Raw genomic sequence first — 21,810 nt, forward strand, 5'->3', positions numbered from 1 at the left:
GACCCGGTAAAGACCGTACAGTAATACATCATGGATACAAGTAACTCATTGGAACATTTTTGTCATTTCTGTAATTTGTGGTTCCTCCTTTCTCGTGCATGTGCACTGGAAATCACTCAAGATAATTGGAGCAATAGGTGTGGTGACTCCCAAGCTAGGGGGTTCCCAGGAACAATATCGGAAATTTCTATAAGAGCTAAGATACTTCACATGACCCTCAAGGTCTCAGGCCTCTGGTAGAGGACCCAAGCTTGAAGGAAAGACCCTCCGCAGAGGTGAGAAAAGGGAAATAGACCCCAGCTTCTGTGGATCTTGTGCTCAGAGCTTTTTCCTGCCCTGCCATGATTAGTGCCTCCCTTTCAGTCCAGCTACTGGTAGAACTTCTGGATACCACTTCTTCTATCTGACCAAAGGGTGCAGCAAGAGTACTGACAGGGACGAGAAAGTAACACTGGAGGAACCTTGGAGTCATTTTTGACCAGGATATGTCCTTCAATGCACATATTAAACAAATACGTGAGACTGCTTGTTGGGTTTAAGTCAACCCTACTGATGAACAGAAACTGTTACTGAAAGCAACCACACAGACACCAGTGTATGTTTCACTTGCAAGGGGAGCATCAAGGAGGGCAGTGTTGCCACTCGCCTGTCCAAGTAACTCCAATTCCTGCATGTCCGCCTCACTCTTTAATTGATAAAAGAGGTTACACACAACTCAGTTAACCACGTGACAGTTTTTGGCCATGTCACCCACATCACTTTGCTGCAACAGAATATAGTTAGTGAATGTATTAGCAATCATTGTACTCATCATTTATCTTATACATGGTGAAATGCATTCTTCAGACAGACAAAACAATGTCAACTGTACAAAAGACATTATCTGATAAATCCACAAGAGCACACAGGTCTCCCCTTGGCGGTTTGTCTCTCTTAACCTTTATCTGCCAGATTATGTACATTATTTTGCAAGCTTGCTCCTGTATTGAGCCAAATCTGTTGAGCACCTCGTACACCCCTGTAGCCTTCCTCAATGTTACTGCAGGATCACTTTCCAGCTTTTCCACATTTCACTGTTGTTCACAATCTCCTCATGATGATCTGTAGGAAGCCAAGTGGTACAGCCCTCTGCCTTAATAGAACAGAACAGTCTGGTTTCTATTCAGTTCAATTCAATTTTATTTATACAGCACCAAATCACAACAACAGTTGCCTCAAGGCACTTTATGTTGTACAGTAGATCGTACTTTAATAGATACAGACAAAAACCCAACAATCATATGACCCCCTATGAGCAAGCACTTTGGCGACAGTGGGAAGGAAAAACTCCCTTTTAACAGAAAGAAACATCCAGCAGAACCAGGCTCAGGGAGGGGCGGGGCCATCGGCTGTCTGTTACCCACCAACTCGATAGCTAACCGGGGGTTCAAGGGTCACTCGAGCCGGTGAGAACAGCTAACTCCCGGCTAGTGATGGAATTTCCGGCTCTTTTGGCTCGGCTCACTAAAAAGAGCCGGCTCTTTCGGCTCCCAACCGGCTCTTCAGGTTGTTTTGTTGCTTTAATTAATTTATTATTAACAACAATATAAAATTATGCACAAAAGGAATTACTAATGTAAAAAAAATTGGTTTTATTTATATATGTTTATATATAAATATATACAGTGGCCCCTAGAGACAAAGCACATACAAACTCCAAAGCATGTAAAAACTCCAGAACACATTTCTAGCGTTAACTGAACTTCCAAAAAAGAGCTACCTAGATCAATTGTGGGCCACTGTCCGCAGTGTTGGGAAATCCATACCAGGCTGGAACGAGTCAAGGTAGGTGAGCATCCACAAGAAGACACAGCAGATGCATCCTACTAATACTGACAGGACCAGGAGACCCCAGAAACCGAGCATCTTCTTTTCAGTGCCATCCTCTCCTGTCACCCTCTCTGCCCGCAGCTCTTTGAGTATGGGGTAGATAAGGGCGCAGAGAAACCCTTATTACTAATTTGTATTATAATTCAATTTTCACGAAATATTCATATTCAATATTGGTCCTTTTATATTATAACCACGTATCCACCCAGGCTCATGGTGGGGCAGGGCTCTGTCCTGGGATGCTTAAGTACAAGGTAATGTAGACCTGACCAGGTATCCAGTCTGTCAGAATTGTTTTCAATATTTGGTTCAAAAACACGAGTGACAACAAAAATCCAACAAGGATTCTTGCATATGATGAATGAAGTCTGTCTTTGACTGTATTGTCCAGCTGATCCATCAAACCCCCAGCAGGTGAACCTTATTCATGACATAACACAGCAACAATGTAAAAAATGAAACAGCAACAGTCTAAATATAAAGTGCATTCTAAAGTCCTCTTCAATAAATTATATGCAAAGAGTCATTCAGGACTGTAAAACGTGAACTACAGAACCCAGAGTCTTCATCATTAAATCTCTGGTTGCTTCATTTTTCTATCCTATATCAGACACTTTAAGGTTAGGTTAGGTAAAGTTGCATTCTCATGGTGAGGCAAAGTGCTTTATGTGTGTATGTGCGTGTCATGAACGGCTATAAAAGGCCTATAATTAAAGAACAAAGCGGGTTTGAGTTCGAGTTGCGGCAGACTGTCACTACTTGTAAGTGGAACGCAGCCTTCCTACGGTGGACAGCTAATAACAGGAATCGGACGCGGTCCACCCAAGTCCACAGCAACCACCATAGCAACCGCCTAGCATGACCTTAAAAACATATTCTGTCTTCATAACTATCAAACACGTGAAATGATTTGCAAAGTGTGAAAGTGTTACAGCTGCAGAGAGCTATGGCGGCATCTTTGGAAGCTGTTTACATAGCTAATAATATACGATGTAACCATGGAGACAGTCAGTCACGTGAGCTAGCGGTGCACGTTTACTACAGTGAATAAGGTGATTGCGTCCACACGCTGCAGAGGGTAAAGACATTACTTCAATATTGTTTTATATTTGCCTTCTGTTGACCATCACCTCAGGTTCACCATCACAGTTTCAGCAGACAGATGCACACTGTCTAAATATGAACACATTCAAAAACTCATGTCTCAGAAATAACCACAGCTGTTCATGTTTGTCATTAGTTTTATTTGTAAGAAAATTATGAACTTCATATTGTGCATCAAATAAAAGAACATTTCACAACTCTGAGTCAACAGAAACAGGTAACAGAAATGTCTCTAATGTAGACATGTACAGTGTAGTGTAAGCATTAAAAGATCATAAAGGAAACACTAACATTTATGTGAAACTAATTGTAATAAAAAAAATGAACAGGTGGTTTATAGATGTAAAAGAAAGAATCTGAAAACAACACTTTTTTGGTCTAAGTGATCAAAGTAGAAAACAGAACTGGGGCCCGTTCTTCGTACCTCGCTAAGTAAGTTAGCTGGATTTGATTGTTGTCGATTTCGCGTGATCTTGGATCGTTCGGTTCCCCGAAGCTCATCCGGGACTTGCTGTCATAGCAACAGAGCCGTAAGCGTAAACCTGCTCGGGAGCAGGTTTACTTTATGTAAACAGGATTAGATCGCGGCCACGCAGGTATGTCCGCTTCATTTATACGAAAGCAACAGCGATATTCCACCACTGTTTCACCATAAATAAATAACATCAATGTAACTAAAGATAATGCAGCACCTGATCCTTTTATTGATGTCACACAGATACATACAGGTCATTTCCTAAAAAAGGGAAATGTACTATTAACATTCTATTACATGTATGTGATTATTACAGATGTAATTCATATTTCAGAGTAGTAATAGTAAATTACTTCGTGTAATCAAGATGAGAGACCACGGCTATAAAAGCGAAGGTGGATTTGGGAAGCCTGTCGCAGCCATGTCCTGTCCGTTTACGCGAGCAGCCCATTGCGGAAGGTGCAAGATTGATAAGGAGAGTCCTCAGAATTCAGCGTATATTGCGGGATAGACAGGATCCTTTAGCTCAGCGCGACAGTGTGCTCATTGAGAGATATCGATATTCCCGTGAGGGTATTATTTACTTAACCAACTTGTTGACGAGGGGGTGCAGGACCACCACCTGTCTTTTTTTTGCTCTGCCCTTTTCTTGGTTGCGGTTATGAACAAACAAACAGAGTATTCCAGGGTCTCTTTCCTAGAGACGAAAAGCAATATAAGTGATAAATATTACCATTCTGTAGAATATTCTTATATTTCACTTTTACTTGTTCCCATGTTCTAGTGGGTCCTGTTGTGGCTCTAATGTGAAAGGGGATATAATATAACATATTATAATATAATATAATGTAATATAATATTGGATAATATGGTGTGATATGATAAATCTACCCTACCGCCTACTGGTGTTGGCCAGAGGGGCCGATGGCGCAATATGGCAGCCTCGCTTCTGTCAGTCTGCCCCAGGGCAGCTGTGGCTACAACCGTAGCTGCCTCCACCAGTGTGTGAATGTGAGAGTGACTGAATAGTGGCAGTGTAAAGCGCTTTGGGTGCCTTGAAAAGCGCTATATAAATCCACTCCATTATTATTGTTATTATTAAATTACTTACGAGTTTAATTTGTCAGCAACTTTCTGCCAGCCCTCTCTCCTTGCTTTTGCAGCCTTTGCAGTGTTCCCTTGCGTTCTGATTAAACTCTGAAACTCCTGAAATCCCTCACTCAAGAGTTCTTGCTCTGCTGCCGAAAAATACCGAGCCGAGCGCGCTCCTTCGACATTTTCGCCGACCAATCAAAGGGTTGCCGATCAATGTTTCTACTATCGATGCGTAGCCCCTTTTACGACACCCAGTGATCTCACATTACTTCATCCAGCTGTACTAATCGTCAACAGCAGGTGTGTTCGGAGAACCAGATTAGCGAGCTCACGGTTAGCGTGATGATTTGGTCTTGGATGTGTCATTTGATCTTGGATGTAGTAAGCGACGTACGAAGAACGGGCCCCTGATGTTCAAGAACAAACCGTAGCTGCACTAATATTACACATCTCCATTGTTGTGGTGAACAGACATGTTGCTTTTAAAACCACATGCAGTGTGTGACCGTGACTGTTCACTAAGACCATGAACGCCACTTCGCTGAAGCCTTCGCCTTCTTCTTCTTCTTCTTCTAAATTGGAAGCAGAAGGAGCACGAGCTGCTTTGATCTACTGAAAGGAAAAAGCAGAACATCTGAGTTGAAACCAGTCAGCTGAAATCATTAAGACAGGAACAAATTCAATGCAGTGTCTCAGGTGGCTTAGCTTGTTACAACTGTTGATACAAGCTAAATACGGTTAACACACAGTGTCAGGGAGCTCCAGTGTGTAGTGTTTGTAGAGTACGCTTGGGGAGTGTGATCGTGTGTACAACGTCTCTTTATGTCTGTCTCCACGTTGGTTGAGTGTGGAGTAAGTGCATATGAGAGCATGAGGGTGGGAATGGATGTTTGTATCTGTGTGTGCCTGTATGTCTGTGTCTATATGTCAGGTTGGGTGTCAGGCGCCACCTCTCTGGGGACATCTCAGGCCCTCCAAGGTTTGGAGGCCTATCTCCCCCTACCACCACTTCCCCTGCCAGTGGCGGACCCCCTCAGACATCGGTGCGTTGGTGGTTCTTTGTGTCCGGGGATGGGCGTCCAGGTACACACCGGCTCACTCCTTGGCGGCCGCTTATCGGGGCCTGGAGGGGCCACTTCGGAGGTGGGGTGCCCCCGGCCTCTCGGCCTGGGGCTCGGTCACTCAGGCGCAGCTGGCTGCCGGCGGAGCTCACGGGCGCGTCACTGCAACTCCCCCTGGCTTCTGCTCCGCGGCTGCTGAGTGAGCCCTCATCTGGGACTCTCCTCAGCTCTTTCCGGGACAGTGGCGCAGCTGCCCCTCTGTTGGTCTTCCTTGGTCTCTTGTGTTCTGTGGGCCTCTGGATGTCTGGAGTTTTGATCTCCTCCACACCTGCTTCACGCCCTGGAGGACGGGGCTGTGGCCCCCCCACACCCTCTAGCAGATTATTACATGAAGGAACCTTTTAAAAAAAACAAAAAACAAGCGCGTCCATGCTCACAGGTGTACACACGGGTGATCACACCCTGCAGAGGGTCCCGGTGATGTGGAAGACATCATGCCTCGTCCCTGTACCAAAGATGCCTCGTCCCAGTGGCCCCCAGGATTACAGGCCCGTGGCACTGACCTCCCACATCATGAAGACCCTGGAAAGGCTCATCCTGGACCAGCTGCGACCCATAGTAAGACCACATCTGGATCCCCTTCAGTTCGCTTATCAGCCTCGTCTCGGAACAGAGGACGCCATCATCTACCTGCTCAATCGTGTCTACACCCATCTGGACCAGCCGGCGAGCACTGTGAGGGTCATGTTTTTTGACTTTTCCAGTGCTTTCAACACCATCAGGCCGACCCTCCTGGGTGATAAGTTAGCAGCGATGCAGGTGGATGCTTCTCTGGTGTCCTGGATTGTTGATTACCTGACAGGAAGACCACAATATGTACGTCTCCCACAGTGTGTGTCTGACAAGGTGATTAGCAACACAGGGGCACCACAGGGGACTGTCCTCTCCCCCTTCCTCTTCACCCTCTACACCACAGACTTCAGCCACTGCACAGAGACCTGCCATCTTCAGAAGTTTTCTGATGACTCTGCGGTGGTTGGATGCATCAGCAGGGATGATGAGACAGAGTACCGGGCTGTGGTCGACTCCTTTGTCACGTGGTGTGAGCAGAATCATCTGCAGCTCAACGTGGCAAAGACCAAGGAACTGATCGTGGACTTCAGGAAGACCAGGAAACACTTGACCCCTGTTTCAATCCAGGGGGTCAGTGTTGACATTGTGGAGGACTATAAATACCTTGGAGTACACATTGACAATAAACTGGACTGGGCTAAAAACACCACAGCACTTTACAGGAAGGGCCAGAGTCGTCTCTATTTTTTGAGGCGACTGAGGTCCTTCAACATCTGCCAGAAAATGCTGAGGATTTTCTATGAGTCTGTGGTGGCCAGTGCAATCCTCTATGCTGTTGCATGCTGGGGGAGCAGGCTGAGGGTCGCAGATGCCAACAGACTTAATAAACTGATCCGTAAGGCCAGCAATGTTGTGGGGATGGAGCTGGACTCCCTCAAGGTGGTGTCGGAGAGGCGGATGCTGTCCAAGATAAAGACAATGTTGGATAACACCTCCCACCCACTCCATGACATGTTGGTCAGTCACAGGAGCTCGTTCAGTGAGAGACTGAGATTACCGAAAAGCACCACTGAACGACACAGGAAATCATTCCTGCCTGTGGCCATCTCCCTGTACAACGCATCCACTTAACACACTGCTGCTACAACTACACATGTTTCTTTTCCAAATATTTATTTATAAGTGACTTATGTATGTATATATATGTATATATTGTACTATTCTTAGTTAGCGTATTGTCTGTCTTGTCTTAATGTTGGTTTAAAATGGAGAACTGTAACAAAAAAAAAAATAATAATAATAATTTCCCCCAGGGATCAATAAAGTATTCTGATTCTGATTCTGATTCTGAAACTACACCCTTTTTGGCTCCTACCTCAAAGCACACTGTGTTCTGTTGATCTTATGTGCTGCACAATAATGTTTAACATTTAGTATTTACTGTCATATTCCCATATATCATTGTGATGTTGTTTATTCTATTACTCTTGTTCTCTTCTGCTTGCTTTCTTTTTTATTTCTCAGCAGGTGATCCAGGTGATTGATATATGCATTTTTTTTCTCTGCCCGTTCTGTTGGTTTTTGTCTTTTGCCCTTCTCCCCCGTCCCTCTTCTCAGCTGTTTCTCTTTCCCTCTTTCTTTCTCCCCTTCTTTCCCCCAGTCAAGTCTGTCCCGTATTCAGTAAGTGAAAATAAAATAAACAATAAAAGGTGAATCAAATGGACCATTACGGCAAGGCTGGGATGGTCAGTTTGGTAAAGTAAATCCGTTGGGCATCTTTCTTTGCCTTTAGACAACAATTCTGATGGCAAAAGAGCCAAACGGGACAGGCCAAAAAAAAAAAAAAAAAAAAAAAAATGTTGACGCTGAGGAAGACGACTAAGGTGTACGACGTGCTCTGCCTTAAATCTTCAGCAGCGTTGGAACATGAGAAAAAAAAAAAAAAAGGGAGCTCCAGTGTGGGAACTAGTGGCTTTAGGTTTGTAGTCATTTAACTTTCATCCATTCATTCATTTAATTCAGGAGGAAGAAATGTCAGGTTGGTGCAGGCTGGTTACATGCATTTGGTCCCATGCTGTCTTTAACTAAATGACTTGGTTCACTTTATGGCTGGGCTGTATGTGGGGTTATATCATGTTATTTGGGCAGGAGTTCCTGTCCCCTGTTAGGCTTAGAAAGTTTCTCCATAAGTAGAGTTTCTAACTCTTATAGCACATCTGTGGCTGACAGCTTTTTGGTGGCTCTTTTTACCCCACACTGGTTGTGAGTGTGTAAATAGCCCCACTAGTTCTTTTGGGTTGCAGTTAACTTGGGAGGAAGAGGTGGGTCTGCCATGACTAGATGAATAACAATTATCTGGGATACATAAATTTCATAATGCGTGCATATATCTCTATAAACCTGCCTGAGGGCTGCCATTTTTTACATTCAGTTATTTCTTTGTTGAATCTAAATAATGAATGTGTTACAGTTAAAGTGAAACACTGGTCAGTGTAAATGGCTCATTGGGACACAGAAACCTTTAAATTAAACCTGATATCGAGTGTCAAACAATATCAAAGCTGTAAAAGCTGTTTACAGTCAGAATTTATAAAACTATGATTGTAAATAAATTCAAACAAGTGAGCTTTTCTCTTTGTGCTGAACATCAACACTGTGATTTCTTAGACTGTAAGCTTTACTTTAGCACAACCACTTGTAGAAGCTGCCACTCCAAATGTCTTTGATAACAAGAAAAAAATACCTTTTCAGTCCACGGCCTGAAGTTCTTCTCCGACATCTTCTGCCATCGGCTTTGTCTGCTGGTTTGAAGACAATAAACCACAAAAAAGATGATTTAGTCACTTTGTCTGCGTCATGCAGCTCGAATGTGTCGTGTAACGATGTTGAATAGCCGTCGTTATCCCTCTGCTGTGTCAGTAGGATTGTACTGTACAGCATCTCATTGATATGTGAGGAATGCTAATGTAAACAGACTTACATCATTAAAACATAAAGGGCAGGAGATATTTAGATATTTTTATATTTATATTACATTTTATAGCTGACGGATATTACTAAATAGATAGAATTTACTAAATAGCTGGATGAAGATGAAAAATATGTCTATAATAACAAATGACCATGAGAGCCAGTAGAATTAATTCAACTGGACACTCAAAAGACGTCCTTAAATGCTCTTTAAGTGGCAGAACAGATGAACAAACAGTTAATCGCTTACTTGAGATGAAATCTGCTCAGCTACTTTGAAAACAGCTTCTAACTGGTTCCTCCTTTAACAGGATGACTGCTCAGGGGTAAGGCCATCATGCAGTCCAGCAACCTTTATGGTTCTGCTTTGATTCACCAGGAACTATTAGGGAAACCTTCCAGCGCCTCCTGTGAAAGACACAGGCATAAACACACAAACATTTATTAACATGTTCCACAGTCTTCCAGTTTGATTTTCTCATCCTGTGGACAACAACGTACATGGATGCAGGTTTATTGTTAACTTTTGTAAGGTTTATTTAGTGAACATATCCAGCTGCAGCTCCACTGTGATCCTGAGCTGGATAAGCACTTAAGAAAATGTGTCAATAAATGGACAAACATCAACTTACTATATTTATCCAAACAGACGGGACCAATAATGCTTCACTGAGTCAGAGACTTTAATGTCTCTTCTATGTAAGAATGTCTCGTGCTGATAGACCTGCAAACTTGACAACAAAGGTTTTTCAGACTACATGTAGCTGTCCTCTATGTCAGCTCACACATTTACATTTATGTCACACTTATTTCTGCATTTTATAATTATTACTTACATTTTGATTAGATAGCTTGAGTTTGTAAATGATCAGATTACATAATTGGAATACAATGTATCCAATTCAAGGTCGCGGGAGGATGAAGCCTATCCCAGCTGATACAGGACAAAGACAGGCTGCCAGTTTATTGCAGGGCTAACACGATATGTGTAACAGAAAATCCACTTAAATGTTTGATATTTCTTATAATAATCATAATTATGACTATTATTTAAAGGCTTCTTTAAATAATACATTTTGATTTTTTATAACCTCTAAAATATAAACCTGAGCTGTTTCAGATTCTGACCTCTGACCTCACTGCAGCTCCCTCTTGGAAGTACGTCTGCTTCTTGTCTACCCCCAGTGTTGACCGCCTGCCCTTGATATCACGTACTGTACCTGAGGAACAAAAAAGGACAAACACTTGCCTTCATTTAAGAAGTACATTCATACAGAGGTAATCTATGGAAACACACTAGTTCACCCTTTGGGAGAAATCAGTTCCTGCGAAACATTTCTGTAAATGAACATCATGTGGAGAATGAATGAAATGAGTTCTTCAGGTGACTCAGCAGTCCCACACTGACAAATGAAATCTAGTTAAACTATTAAGCATCTTTGCTCTTCTGAAATCTGTGTTAAACAACAACAAACATAAATTAGTAACAAAAATACAGCTGAGTAGAGGCTTTACAAACCACCAGCAGCCATAATGCTAAATTTTAATCTTCAAATGTTTCTGAGCCGTCTTCAACCTGCTTTTAACACATTAAAGTCCCACAGTCAATGCAGCCTGACTCAATCCTAAATGTTCAGCACACAGAGACACAGAGGTGCCGCTTAAAGTTTAGTGTTAACCTGAGTCACTGATCATTTGCAGTATTACAGAGTCTGGCAGTCTTTGCATGATGTCCACGTCACTGTAAGTTTCTAGCTGACTCTCAGGTGTGCCAGCAGGAAAGAGTAATAATAACCTGCATCCTGAGGTTTGTCATGCAGGATTAAAGGAGCCAGGCTTTGTTCACACAGCTAGGATTGTATTTTACACTGACCCTGGGTCAGTATAAGTATCATACAGTTTAAACGAAGCACTGAAACTTGCACATATTTATTACAGATGCACTGAAGCTAATCGAGATATTTGCTGTCAGTCTGTGGCTGCGATTAAACACTTTACTGGAAACTTTATTAACTAGTAACTTCATCAGTCATGACCAGTGTTGGGACTAACGCGTTATTAAGTAACGCGTTACAGTAACTACGTTATTATTGTGGTAACGAGCACGGTAACTAGTTATTATGCCAAAATCAGGAACGCGTTAGTCGTTACTGGGATTTAGATAGGGTCGTTACTCGTTACTTCGTGTGGTGGCTATCGCGGAGGTTCCACAGATTCAGTAACATTAGCAAGTGGTGGAGGCCAGCAGGTGGATGAGGTGGATGAGGGAAAGGGAGGAAAAGAGACCCGAGGCGGCCGCCGGTCCAAGTGTGAACTGAACTTCAGGTAAGAAGTTATGACCTGCAGTCTCTCTGGGTCAGATATGAACCAAGTTTAGGTGGAGTTTATTTTCGTTATGCTGACTTTTTCCGTACTGCGTGCTAGCTAGCATGACGGAGTTTCTATACAGCTGGGTGGGTGCTATGATGTTAATGATGTTGAACTTTATTTTGTTTATAAGTTATTAGAGTTGCCAACCGTCCCGCCTGGTATTCAGAGAAAATATTACGCGGAACAGTTTGTCCCGTAATTCAGCTACAATGAAAAAGGCACAAAGCTGGAGTTATTCTGTCTTTGCTGCACAGCTGCCTCTTCTTCTCTCATTCTCTCCCCCTCCCTCTCCTACTTCAATCATGAAAACTGATCAATGATCAGCTGATTGGCTCTCTTGTTTGTTTATCGCTCACTTTGCGCCGAAAGAGGAAGCCAGCGGATGTCGCGCTAAACAACAACAGCAGTTTAAGCTTGATCAGCTGTTGTTAGAATTTATCTAATATTAATTTCTAGTATCAGCTGATGTTTGCTGGAGCCACAGCTGTAAACCTGCTGGTCATGATATGGTTTGGTTATCTGGTGAGAGGGAAACATGAGGATGAAATCAGGAGATGTCCTTACTGGATCATCAGAGCTGAACAGGTGATGGAGAAACAGGTTTACCTTTTAGGTGACATGAATGAGTTGAAGGGAAGTTATGAACAGTTTCTGAGAGACAAATAACCCCAGGATCCTTTTTTAGGTAGCTGACAGCTGGTAACTGTGCAGGTGCGGATCTAGCAAAGTTTTGCCAGGGGGGCAGGTAGGGCATTAACAGGCAGAGGGGGGCACAAAGAAATACTTTTCTTTCTTATTCTCATTTAAAATGTCTAGCTTTTAAAAAATAATTATCTGAATCTTACAACAAACGATTGATAGATTGATGCATATATACCATCAGAACAGTGTACATCACTGTGTTTATTTTCATTCAAAGGCTTTATGATTTTTCCTATAATGGTGGGCCGGTCTCTAGTCAAAATGCCCGGGACAATTTTTTTGTCCCAGTCCAGCTCTGTATGCAGCTCATCTGCAGTCTGGTGTTGCCTACATCTTCCTATTCAGAAGGCAGCATTTCCGAGTTCTGAGTACAATTGAAAGCACCACGACTGCAGTTTTTGTGTTGGATGTAAAAGGCGCACATGACGCTGTGACATAGGCTAGAATCATGGCAGCAGTCAATGACGGTCCAGGTGTAGGATTTCTCTCGTGGAAATATGCACATTATCTTTTCCTTTCTATTGGTAGGTGGCACAGTGCACTTGTGGCAAGTAAGCAAGCTAGAAGACTGGCAAAGTTATGGAAGCAACACATTAATAAGAGAATTCTGAGTAAAACCAAAGTTACTTTCCCTAGTAACTAGTTACTTTGAAAGTAACGAGTAACTTGAAGTAATGGAGTTACTTTTGAGAGAAGTAACTAGTAATGTAACTAAGTTACTATTTTAAAGTAACTTACCCAACACTGGTCATGACAGAAGCTAATATTTCTGTGCTAACATCGTTTAGCCAGTAACAGCTTTCCTCCAATATAAGCTAACGTTTACACCGTAACTTTAAGCTAGCACCATAAAGACGGTAAAACACGTAATAATATCTACAAATGCATCTTAAAGCTGTTATATTAGCACTCTGTGTATTACTAACATAACCACATTAACATTACTGACACTCGCTGACTTTTAATAGTCATTCTATAAATGCTGTCCGTTTAAATGGTCTTACCTGTACACACTGCATATCCACCGGATTGCAGCCAGAGTGGATTCTGGAGTCTTCCACGCTCCTGTTAGTGATCCTCCATCTGGGTGGATGAGAACAACCTTCTGAACAATCTAGCAGGAGATGGCCCATATCTATGGGACTGATTTGTGCTAATAACGCCCATTGTATGGACTGATAACAGCCGAAGCGGGTGAATAAAGCCACCCAGTAGCTAGCTGTGCCATTACCCAGCATACATCACTCCCTCCGTAAATGCAATAAACCATACAAAAGTATTGTTCTACCTGTTTTTCAGGTAGTTGTTTACATTATATAATTTATTGTGTTCTGTATACGTCACTACAATGTGATTTGGAAAATGTCTAAATATACCAACAAAAGGCACTTCCGCGGCAATCTCTTCAATCGGAGGACCCTTCACGTCAATTCCCGACGCGAGAGGGGTACCCTGCACGTCCATAAGTGCAGCAGAGGGAGCCTGACCATGCGTCACACTTTTGACGAGTTGGGAGTGAGAACGTGTTGTATAGTCAGTAATACATGTAGTAAGGCTGTCAATGTCCTCTCCGTGGTCGTCACAGATCACCTCCCACTCTGCTGCAGAGTTGTTCTTTCACAGTGATGTGAAAGGGGGTTACACCATCTGTCATTCACAAACACTGTCAGTCCCCCTCCTTTCCTCTTACCGCTCTCTCTCGTCCTGTCCGCTCGCAGCATCTGAAATCCCAGTAGTGTCACGCTCGTGTCCGGAGTTAGCGGTGTTAGCCATGATTCCGTTAGCATCATGATGCTACATTGCCGGTGTTGTGCCAAAACCGGTACTCCCTCTGTGACCAGGTTAGCGACGTGAGCTCATTCATCTTATAGGGCAAAGATCTTACGTTTCCAATAATTACAGAAGGAAGAGATGGTCGATAACGTCTCCTTCACGGGCGACGGCGCTCCTTCCCAGCACGACACCCCCGTCTTTTCCTCCTCAGCTCGCTGGGAATGTCGGGTCTGTCCGCCGACAGTACCGTTGCGGGACGCAGTGCTAACAGCTGATCCTTACTGTAAACAAAGGATTCCTGCTCTGGGTCCCCAGACACGGGTGAAAAAAGTAGAAATAAACTAAGAAAAACGACCAGAACTAGCACAAAATGGTAGAACATGGTTGCAGAGTCTAATTACTAATACGTTAGTTATAAAAAAAATTACGAGAAGAAAAAAATAAGAAAGAAAGAAACTCAGAATGAGCAGAGCTGCTGTAACAGGCTGCCGCACACGGGGGGCGCCGCTGTTCCAGATCTACTGGCGTTTAGATCGACTGGCGTTGGTCGAACAGATGTGTGGCAGTCTTGCGTTTCAGGAGCTGCTATCGACAAACCAGCAAAAAAACGCCAAATGTGTCATCTGTGACACTTGTGAGGTTATCTCAAACACACTCCGTCAGTCTTGATGCTGTTGAACAACAAAATGTTTAAAAATGTGGCGAGTTTACCTGGTGATATCCTCACGCGCGACGCGATCGCGAAAACAGCAAACAAGTAACACCACGCCGATGTTGTTCACAGGACAGCAAGAGTAAACGATCGGGAGACTCTTGTCGTCGTTATCGTTCCCCTCGCACGGTTTATTTCTCCGAATTCAGCGTTTTTGCTTCACAACTAAAGCGAGCAGTTTACTTTGTGCACTAACATGGACTCGAGTCAACCAGCGCCACCTCTGGCCAAGTGCCACAGCCTACAGCCAGATCAACCTGTGACACACATCTGCACCACGTTTGAATTCGTGTCATGCACATTTGTACCTTTCAATTGTCTCTGTTTGTGCGTCATGCAAATAAACCTTTGAAATGAATGAAATGATATCATGTATTTATTATCAGCCTAAAACTGGTAAAACTGTGTTTGTCATTACTTTTGTATAGTGGTATTACTTTCGCAATTTTCATTTTTTTTGGAAAACAACCGGACTGAAATGATAAATTGCAGACATACAGTATGTTAAGGGACTAGCAATATTCAGAATAACCTGTTTAACTACAGACATATTTATGTCATGATAATCCATTGAACACTTACTTTTACATTTTAATGTGATATTTATTACTTCTTGCTCATTTGTAGCTGAGAGGAACAGTGAAAAGAGATTTGATTTTATATTACTGATATTTTCTTTTTTTTGACACGGGATGTCCGCTGCTAGTTCAGGGCCAACATTTATAAAAAAAAATTATTGAACCCATCTACAATGCTACTCATGTTGTGATTTTCACCATTTGCATCAATGAAACATTCAGGATATGATGTTTCAGAAGATCCTTGTTTAATTAAGTTGTTTAACACATCCCAAGTTCCTTTTATATTGTTTTTTTCATATAATCTTCTTCTATAATAAAGTTGTTTACTCATTCTTATAATATCAGTCAATTTATTTCTATATGCTTTATATCTTTGTTCCACTTCTTTTGTTTTTACTTTGATGAACTGTTTATACAGATTGTTTTTCTTTTTGCAAGCATTAATAATTCCTTTTGTGAGCCAAGGACTTTATATTTTTTCTTTGTCTTGTGTTTGTTTACAGGACAATGTTTATTGTACAACATAGTGAAAATATCTAGGAAATTGTCATAAGCCTTGTCCGCATCTGACTCTTCATACACCAAACTCCAGTCTTGTTGTGCTAAATCGAAATTGAAGGCATGAATTGCTTCTTCATTTATTGCCCCTACGTGGCGTCCTTGTAGGGGCGCCACATGCCAGAATACTCCACTATGGTAGACCAGTAATCACATGGGCCCTTCCAATAAGTGTGATAGGGGTAACCAAGCTTCTGATTATTACACTCTATATCTACCATTGGATTGTAACCTACCCAAACATCATATTCCCGCCATGAACTATTTAAACCTTTACATGGCACGGTGGTTAGCACTGTTGCCGCACAGCAAGAAGGTCCTGAGTTCAATTCCACCATCAGGCCGGGGTCTTTCTGTGTGGAGTTTGCATGTTCTCCCCGTGTTTGCGTGGGTTCTCTCCGGGTACTCCGGCTTCCTCCCACCGTCCAAAGACATGCAGCTTGTGGGGATAGGTTAATTGGATAATCCAAATTGCCACTAGGTGTGAATGTGAGTGTGAATGGTTGTCTGTCCCTGTGTGTTAGCCCTGCGACAGACTGGCGACCTGTCCAGGGTGTACCCTGCCTCTCGCCCTATGACAGCTGGGATAGGCTCCAGCGCCCCCCGCAACCCTGATAAGCGGAAGCGAATGGATGGACATTTAATGACAGCACAAAGATCGAATGTGTACGAAGTAGTGGACCCTTTAACGTAGTCCAACTCTACACCGCCATAATAATCAAAACACTCATCTGATTTACCTGTTTCACTACGTTTGGTTCGCTTCACCGTGGCCTGTGATGATGCAGTCGCTGGAATGGATTCAGGTCTGTCTCTGGGCAATTCACTTATAAGAAAAATCACAGTTACAATAACAACAGTCACACCTAACACTACCATTTTTCTCCAATTCCCCCTCAACCAGCCTAGAGAAGTTGACATGATTTAAATGTAGATAAAAGGCTCGTCTATTTACATCTCTCCCTCACAGAAGGCTTCTCTGCAGAGCATCAAATCTGCATGGCAAAGTGACACACTTTAGGTGATCTTCATCCTTGGGAAAAGTGGTGTCAACTATTTCCCAGTCTCCTAGTATTTGTGCCTCACACAGAAACACAATTCCATCGCTGGACTTCCTCTGCACCGTCACTTTTAGAGCTTGGCACGCTCTCTCCATCCCTCGAGTTCTCATGTTCCAACGCTGCTGAAGATTTAAGGCAGAGCACGTCGTACACCTTAGTCGTCTTCCTCAGCGTCAACATTTTTTTTTTTTTTTTTTGCCTGTCCCGTTTGGCTCTTTTGCCATCAGAATTGTTGTCTAAAGGCAAAGAAAGATGCCCAACGGATTTACTTTACCAAATTGACCATCCCAGCCTTGCCGTAATGGTCCATTTGATTCACCTTTTATTGTTTATTTTATTTTCACTTACTGAATACGGGACAGACTTGACTGGGGGAAAGAAGGGGAGAAAGAAAGAGGGAAAGAGAAACAGCTGAGAAGAGGGACGGGGGAGAAGGGCAAAAGACAAAAACCAACCGAATGGGCAGAGAAAAAAAAATGCATATATCAATCACCTGGATCACCTGCTGAGAAAGAAAAAAGAAAGCAAGCAGAAGAGAACAAGAGTAATAGAATAAACAACATCACAATGATATATGGGAATATGACAGTAAATACTAAATGTTAAACATTATTGTGCAGCACATAAGTTCAACAGAACACAGTGTGCTTTGAGGTAGGAGCCAAAAAGGGTGTAGTTTGTGGGTGTGATCACCCGTGTGTACACCTGTGAGCATGGACGCGCTTGTTTTTTGTTTTTTTAAAAGGTTCCTTCATGTAATAATCTGCTAGAGGGTGTGGGGGGGCCACAGCCCCGTCCTCCAGGGCATGAAGCAGGTGTGGAGGAGATCAAAACTCCAGACATCCAGAGGCCCCCAGAACACAAGAGACCAAGGAAGACCAACAGAGGGGCAGCTGCGCCACTGTCCCGGAAAGAGCTGAGGAGAGTCCCAGATGAGGGCTCACTCAGCAGCCGCGGAGCAGAAGCCAGGGGGAGTTGCAGTGACGCGCCCGTGAGCTCCGCCGGCAGCCAGCTGCGCCTGAGTGACCGAGCCCCAGGCCGAGAGGCCGGGGGCACCCCACCTCCGAAGTGGCCCGAGCGAGCCCCAGGCTCCAGGCCCCGATAAGCAGCCACCAAGGAGTGAGCCGGTGTGTACCTGGACGCCCATCCCCGGACACAAAGAACCACCAACGCACCGATGTCTGAGGGGGTCCGCCACTGGCAGGGGAAGTGGTGGTAGGGGGAGATAGGCCTCCAAACCTTGGAGGGCCTGAGATGTCCCCAGAGAGGTGGCGCCTGACACCCAATCTGACATATAGACACAGACATACAGGCACACACAGATACAAACATCCATTCCCACCCTCATGCTCTCATATGCACTTACTCCACACTCAACCAACGTGGAGACAGACATAAAGAGACGTTGTACACACGATCACACTCCCCAAGCGTACTCTACAAACCGGGTCTAGGTGCCCTCGCCCCTGGAGGGGGGAACTGCACCCAGACCCAGGTGGTGTTTCCCTTTTCCTCAGCGTCAACATTGAATCTTTCATTTTATTTAAAATCTTGCTGTGGGAAGTCTCCTCTTGATCTCCTGGAAGCTCAGTAGCACAGCTCTCTGTGTGATGTCCGCTGTGCTGAAGATGATCTCTGATCCTCCTGAAGCCTCTCTCCTGGCCTCAGCTCCCATCTTGTGGACGATCCTTTCAACCACTCCTTCTCATCATGGCACCTCACGACATCTACAAATTCAAAAATGACACTCCTCTCGCCACACGGCTTTCGCCATGTGTCAACTCCCCAATGAGACATGCACAAGAATGTTGCACATTCTCTCTAAAACAATCTCCAGGGTTTCCCACTTGGAGCAGCCATACTCCAACCTGTAACCCTGTGTAAAAACATTAATCAGCAGTCACATGTTAAGCTTGTTTAACTCCCAGCTCCACCTGGAGCCTGTAACCTGGAAGACAAATCTGTTAAATCAAACTTCACATTTGCAACCAACTATAGATCATGAGAGTGATAAAGTACTCAGCATAACAAACAAGTATCATGTGCAGGTTTTCTCCAATCATTAAATCACTATTATTACCATAATTTGTCCCAAATCATGAATCATCCCAATTTATTCCACAATTAATCTGTGACTTTCCTTAAACAATTTCACTCCACCCATTTTATCACTTTGAGTTCAATAGTGGCAGGCTAATGAGCCCATATTCAACTATTCCATAAACACTGCATCCCTTATTTGTTTTTCTCATGTCACTTGTCCACTTTTGCTGAATCCTCCACATGCACTCTTAAAGAAAACAAACATTAGCAGCACACATGGCTCATGTGGTGGGCAGGCGTCGGCCATCCACATTCCAGAGGTGCCATAAAAAGACCATAAAGTTAGCCATCCATAGCTGTGGAAAGAAGTGACACTAGTTTTCAACACAGGAAATTTCTCACATGTTATTCACATTGTCAAAGTAGCCTTCACATTTTCCCAAAAACACAGTGTAACAGCATCACCAACTCATAACCTGTAGTAGAGAAACAAACATCCACCAATTGTTCTGTTAGAAATCACATCATCAAATCACATGAAGAACTGTAATGCTGTAGAAAAGAGAATGCAAATGTTAGCGCTGCGCAGGTGTGTACACACTTTCTCACAGTAACTTCTGTGAGCAACATGAATAACACACCCCTGGTAGATTCACAAACACAGAAAATGGCATTTAAAAGGTGAAACCATCACGCAACCTCAGATGTTGCTGTCATCTTTCTGCTCCTGTAAAAGGAAACACATAAATTCATCCACCCTTTTGTCCTGTCTAGGTGGAGCTTAACCTTGAGTCGTGGTTAAGTCTTGTCAGCTTTTACCAGTCAGTCAGTTTGTTTTTATTTCCATTCATTCATTCATCCATTCTTTCTTTCTTTGCTGATAGTGGAACCTATCGTCGCATTTAGTTTCCACTTTCAGCAAAATGACGTCATTTCAAAAGAAAAAGAAGAAGAACTTTAGATCGGATTTCCTCGCTGAATCTTTTTTAGGCAGGGACTAATTGTCCCAAATAAGTGGCTTTCTCCAGAGCCCATTTTAATGTGGAGAAGCTCACTTATAACAATTTTCTTTACGACGTGTAGCACTTTTAATTCCCGACGTGCAGATCTGCTTAAAGAGAAGAAATTCACAAACAAAAATCAGTGCACTGTTCAAAAAATAGAAATAAAAATTGACAAATAAAACTGAAAAACAAAAGAAAAAAGAAAAAATACAGAAGCCCGGTCTTAAGACTTGTCACGGAATATTCTTTCTCTTATAGGTGAGAAAACACCCATAGTTCAGTAACAAAACAAAACAAAAAACAAAACAAAACAAAAATCTGCTAGTTTCACTCATTTAAACTCTGGCTGCAGGATTCTGTTCACCCCTGCTATCATGTTCCCCAAAATAATACTAATTCAGTCGTCTATGTATCAGTTCTCAACCCACTCACTAAAACAAACAGGATGATGGTAACAAAATTACCTACTTAAAATTGTGTTTGATCTTCATTACATGTGTGTGTCGGGTTAATACATTTTCTGTTTTTATGTATCCTTTTATGTACCTTCCCCCTTTTTTCTGAAACAAACTCCGTTCACTCCAAATTTTGTTTCAGAAACATCTAAATGAAAAACTCTGTCATAGTCAGGCACAGCTAAACCCCAAATGCTTGCAGGTTACCATAGGCAACCACACTGTGTGTTGTCAACCCCTTCCACAAATGCCCTCTTTTAATGTGTAACACTTTGTGTATGATTTTTAAACAGACTCACATGCTTAAGATGTTGTCTAATCTTCATGAGCTCTCTTGTGTTTGTGTTAGTAGGGTTAATGCATGTTCTGCTTGTGTATGTGATTTTGTATATGTTTCTATTTTCGCAGTGTTTCAGACTCCTTCTCAATTTTCCAACTTAAGCAGTCAGATTTCTTTTCCCCAGGTTTGCTAACCCAAATTTTGATTTCCCACATTAAATAATTCCCATGTGTTCTCACCTAGTCTTCTCACTCTGTTGTCCTCTCCCACTTCAACAGTCCAATAGCCGGCAGTTCTCCTTCAGCTTTGTCCTGTGTTCCACTGTCTCTTCTTGCCATTTTACTCCAAAGGTGGCAAATGTTAAACTCCAACAGTCTCCTCAGTTCTCCTCAAATGTTCTTGTCACATGCACAGTGAAGTTGCAGCTTGTTGGAAACACAGTGCCATTCATCCAATCAGGCAGGATGATGGGTTTGCTCTTCTTCTCTGATGCTGTTTGTTCACATTGCTGCTGCTTGCTGGGACTCTTTGCTCAGGACTTTGCTGCTGTCCCTTTATCTGCCATGTTATTGCTCTTTAGAGCTGCATTCCTTGTCTTCAGGAAGGAGTGAGAGCTCGCTTGTGAGGTTGAGAAATACATGGTGCTGTAAATAAGTTAGCCAGAAACTTGGCCTGCATGTTTCCAATGATGTTAAACTATGACTTTCTTCCAACCGCTGCATGTGGAAAATTGATTCAGGTCTGCTTTTCACCTGAAAGTGACAAACTAAGACATTTTCATTATTATTATCAGTGCTTAATCAACACACATCTCTCTCTCTCTCTCTCTCTCTCTCTCTCTCTGTTCTTGTGAACAGTCCTTTCTTAAAAGCAGAAAATGAGACTGTAGTTGTTCCTGGCTGATCAACACAAAACCTTTTTCCTATAATTTTTTTCATCTACAATATAAATTCTCTCTTTTTCACTCTTTTTTTTTCTGGTGCATATTATGTGTGGTGTCCCCTGTGTGGTGTCACCTTTCCATTTTTCTAACAGTACACTTGCATACCTCAGTGCTTGTCTTCCTCCCCCTTTTGTGGTGGTCTGGACACTGTGTCAATCCTCCACTTCCAGGCAGTCGCTTG

The 21,810-nt window shown here is 42.9% G+C and overlaps 1 long non-coding RNA gene across 2 annotated transcripts; it reads right to left on the reverse strand.

The window, feature by feature from the left end:
* Positions 1–3,098: 3,098 nt before the first annotated feature.
* LOC146578571 (uncharacterized) lies at positions 3,099–14,914 on the reverse strand. 2 transcript variants are annotated; one of them, XR_014891482.1, is made up of 6 exons: positions 13,910–14,914; positions 13,224–13,302; positions 10,276–10,367; positions 9,398–9,555; positions 8,921–8,975; positions 3,099–5,155 (listed from the first exon to the last, which is right to left on the reverse strand). It is a non-coding gene; the product is annotated as an uncharacterized LOC146578571 (long non-coding RNA). The 2 variants fall into 2 exon arrangements; XR_014891481.1 differs by having other exon boundaries at positions 8,921–8,978; positions 13,910–14,913.
* Between the last annotated feature and the right edge of the window lie 6,896 nt (positions 14,915–21,810).

This window comes from Mchenga conophoros, linkage group LG3, assembly GCF_057382185.1.
Source record: "Mchenga conophoros isolate Kocher_MC1m ecotype Shallow Benthic linkage group LG3, M_conophoros_male_GT1.1, whole genome shotgun sequence".
Classification (NCBI taxonomy): Eukaryota; Metazoa; Chordata; class Actinopteri; order Cichliformes; family Cichlidae; genus Mchenga; species Mchenga conophoros.